This window comes from Bos indicus, chromosome 21 (assembly GCF_029378745.1).
Source record: "Bos indicus isolate NIAB-ARS_2022 breed Sahiwal x Tharparkar chromosome 21, NIAB-ARS_B.indTharparkar_mat_pri_1.0, whole genome shotgun sequence".
Lineage (NCBI taxonomy): Eukaryota > Metazoa > Chordata > Mammalia > Artiodactyla > Bovidae > Bos > Bos indicus.
The window spans coordinates 63562739-63567133 of NC_091780.1; the positions used below are offsets into that span (position 1 = coordinate 63562739).

Below are 4395 nucleotides of genomic sequence, written 5' to 3' on the forward strand. Positions count from 1 at the left end.
TACAGGCATCACACTGTGTTCCCATTTAAGCAAATTCATATTATATTTCACTGGGGAATTTGGGGAAGAGTTTCCCAATAGTCTTAGAGATGACAGAAACCAGCATATATTTCTAATAGCTATGGTCCCCTTGCTAATGCAAAGTGTTAGTGGAAGTTTCATTTCACCTGCCTGATTTTGAGAGGAGAAATCCCAACACTCTTCTATAGATGAGGGTCTTGAGGATGTTTAGTGACTAGTGGTAAAAGAAAGAGGCTTCCCTGGTGGCACAGTGGTAATGAATCCACCTACCAATGCAGGAGACATGGGTTCAATCTATGGGTCAGGAAGGTCCCCTGGAGAAGAAAAGGACAATACACTCCATTATTCTTGCCTGGGAAATCCCATGGACAGAGGAACTTGACAGACTTCAGTCCATGAGATGGCAAAAGAGTAGGACACAGCTTAGCACCTAAACAACAGGGAAAGAACCAGATCCACATCTTCCAGGATTCCTTTCATCACTCCTGGAACTTCATGGGAAAATATAGCTGAGGCTGTCTCTTCTTTTTTTTTTTATTTTTTTAATACAAATTTATTTTAATTGGAGGCTAACTACTTTACAATATTGTGTTGGTTTTGCCATACATCAACATGAATCTGCCACGGGTGTACACATGTTCCCCATCCTGAACCCACCTCCCACCTCCCTCCTCGTACCATCCCTCTGGGTCATCCCAGTGCACCAGCCCCAAGCATCCTGTATCATGCATCGAGCCTGGTCTAGTGATTCATTTCACATATGATATTATACATGTTTCAATACCATTATCCCAAATCATCACCCCCTCTCCCTCTCCCACAGAGTCCAAAAGACTGTCCTATACATTTGTGTCTCTTTTGCTGTCTCTCATACAGGGTTATCTTTACCATCTTTCTAAATTCCATATATACTTTAGTATACTGTATTGGTGTTTTTCTTTCTGGCTTACTTCACTCTGTATAATAGGCTCCAGTTTCATCCACCTCATTAGAACTGATTCAAATGTATTCTTTTTAATGGCTGAGTAATACTCCCTTGTGTATATGTACCACAGCTTTCTTATCCATTCATCTGCTGATGAACAACTAGGTTGCTTCCATGTCCTGGCTATTATGAACAGTGCTGCGATGAACATTGGGGTACATGTGTCTCTTTCAATTCTGGTTTCCTCAGTGTGTATACCCAGCAGTGGGATTGCTGGGTCATATGGCAGTTCTATTTCCAGTTTTTAAAGGAATCTCCACACTGTTCTCCAAAGTGGCTGTACTAGTTTGCATTCCCACCAACAGTGTAAGAAGGTTCCCTTTTCTTCACACCCTCTCCAGCATTTATTGCTTGTAGACTTTTGGATAGCAGCCATTCTGACCGGCACGAGGTGGTACCTCATTGTAGTTTGGATTTGCATTTCTCTGATAATGAGTGATGTTGAGCATCTTTTCATGTGTTTGTTAGCCATCTATATGTCTTCTTTGGAGAAATGTCTGTTTAGTTCTTTGGCCCATTTTTTGATTGGGTCGTTTATTTTTATGGAATTGAGCTGCGGGAGTTGCTTGCATATTTTTGAGATTAATTCTTTGTCAGTTGCTTCATTTGCTATTGTTTTCTCCCATTCTGAAGGCCGTCTTTTCACCTTGCTGAGCGCCGAAGAATTGATGCTTTTGAACTGTGGTGTTGGAGAAGACTCTTGAGAGTCCCTTGGACTGCAAGGAGATCCAATCAGTCCATTCTGAAGGAGATCAGCCCTGGGTGTTCTTTGGAAGGAATGATGCTAAAGCTGAAACTCCAGTACTTTGGCCACCTCATGCGAAGAGTTGACTCATTGGAAAAGACTCTGATGCTGGGAGGGATTTGGAGCAGGAGGAGAAGGGGACGACAGAGGATGAGATGGCTGGATGGCATCACTGACTCAATGGACGTGAGTCTGAGTGAACTCTGGGAGTTGATGATGGACAGGGAGGCCTGGCATGCTGTGATTCATGGGGTCGCAAAGAGTTGGACACGACTGAGTGACTGAACTGAACTGAACTGAGAGTTTCCTTTGTTGTGCAGAAGCTTTTAATTTTAATTAGGTCCCATTTGTTTATTTCTGCTTTTATTTCCAATATTCTGGGAGGTGGGTCATAGAGGATCCTGCTGTGATTTATGTCAGAGAGTGTTTTGCCTATGTTCTCCTCTAGGAGTTTTATAGTTTCTGGTCTTACGTTTAGATCTTTAATTCATTTTGAGTTTATTTTTGTGTGTGGCGTTAGAAAGTGTTCTAGTTTCATTCTTTTACAAGCGGTTGACCAGTTTTCCCAGCACCACTTGTTAAAGAGATTGTCTTTTCTCCATTGTATATTCTTGCCTCCTTTGTCAAAGATAAGGTGTCCATAGGTGCATGGATTTATCTCTGGGCTTTCTATTTTGTTCCATTGATCTATATTTCTGTCTTTGTGCCAGTACCATACTGTCTTGATGACTGTGTCTTTGTAGTAGAGCCTGAAGTCAGGCAGGTTGATTCCTCCAGTTCCATTCTTCTTTCTCAAGATTGCTTTAGCTATTCGAGGTTTTTTTGTATTTCCATACAAATTGTGAAACTATTTGTCTAAAAATATGGAACACTTTATGAATTTGCGTGTCATCACTGTGCAGGGGCCATGCTAATCTTCTCTGTATCGTTCCAATTTTAGTATATGTGCTGCCAAAGTGAGTACCAGGCTCTCTTCTTTAGAGAGTCTTTACGTCTTACCAGACATATAAATCCTCCCTATGGAACACGTAGACATCTCTAACTAAAGCAAGACATCATTGTTACATAGAAGATCAACAGCATTATCTAAGACTGTTGTGATATATACAAGGTAACTCACAGACCCTTACTTAGGGAAAAAACCACTTAGGTCAGGAGGGAGTTAGAAAGTCTCCGATTTTCCTTCCATTTCCTGTGACCTCACTTCTCGCCTGTTGGAAAATGCACTTGTTCCTCCAGTCCCTCAGGGTTGTTATAATGAGGACTGATAGTGTATCAGAATTAATAGGAACAGTAGGTGTCTAAAGAAAGAGGAGACTTAAAATAGTTCGTTAAGTGTAGGAGGTAGAAAACTTTATTTGATGAGTCAAATGGTCTTCATTAAAAGTGAACTTTTCCTTGTAACTAGAGATGCCACTTAAAATATTTTTTTCCTGATTAAAGAAGATAAATGAGCATGTGATCATCATAGAAATTTTGGAACTATAGAAGTGCACTCTATTAAAAAAAAAAAAACCACTTGTAATTTATGACCCAAGGATAACCACAATAAGTGTGATTCTTGGCAGAATTGCTTTTTTCCTAACTGTTTATGCATGCCTCTATGAATTACGAAATTAGGATCATATGGTATATATTGCTTTTTTTTTAATAAAGTTTCCTTAACATTGCATCCAGAATCCAGTCATTTAATATTCGTTGAAAACTTGACTTTTAATGCCTATATATCTAATATTTTTGTTGTAATATTAAACACATTTTTTATTTTATTTATATCATTACACTACTAATAAACAGGTTACTTTTAGTGTTCATGGTTTTAATTAATGCTCTGGCATACTTTGATGACAAATCTGCATGAATCCCCACTTGAGGGGGGCTTCACTATTGCATTTTCAGAGGAGGAAGCAGAAGTCAACTATGTGATTTTTCCAAAGTCATAGAATAAGTGATAAAAAAACAGAGTCAGGATTCAAACATGGTTATTTTCACTTTAGGGCCAAATGTTCTGCAACATATAAAAGTTCAGTAATGCTTCTTGGAAGAAATTATCTAAACAGTGCAAAACCATAAGCCTTGGAGTCATACTATGGAACCTGAACTGGAAGACAAAAGCTTGTGTTTAATTTTTTATTTATGGCTTATCAGCTCTGAATTCTTGAACAAAAGACTTCACTTCAGGCACATCTCACCATCTATGAATCAGGTATTTTCACTCTCATGGTGTGCTTATGAGGATTAAATAAAAAATGTACTTAAAAGTACCTTAGAAAAATGAAGTGTGGCATAGGCTTTCAGTAAATGACAGTTTTATTATCATTACTAAGCATTGTTTCAGATAGTCAACATCAAGTGGAGTAATATTTTCTCTTGAGTGTCTAATAAAGAAAACTTGAATTCCATCCTGCATTTTTTTTTAAGACTTGAAGCCTTTAAGAGACAGCAGAATAACAGACTTCAAAGAATGAGCTCTTTATAATCCTTGGACCTCGAGCCCAGGGCATCAGGCAAAAAGGAATGACATTAATTGCACAGATGAAGGACCTGAAGCCAGCTTGCTGTAGTCCAGTGTCAGGGAAGAGGGCAAGAGTAGGATCCAAATTGATGAAGCTTTTACTTCTGAAGTGATATTTGTGTATCTGGA

General features: G+C 38.9%; 1 non-coding gene across 1 annotated transcript; it reads right to left on the minus strand.

Moving 5' to 3' along the window:
* Positions 1-2608: 2608 nt before the first annotated feature.
* Positions 2609-2715, minus strand: LOC139178520 (U6 spliceosomal RNA). Its single transcript, XR_011562903.1, has one exon. It is a non-coding gene; the product is annotated as a U6 spliceosomal RNA (small nuclear RNA).
* Positions 2716-4395: the final 1680 nt, after the last annotated feature.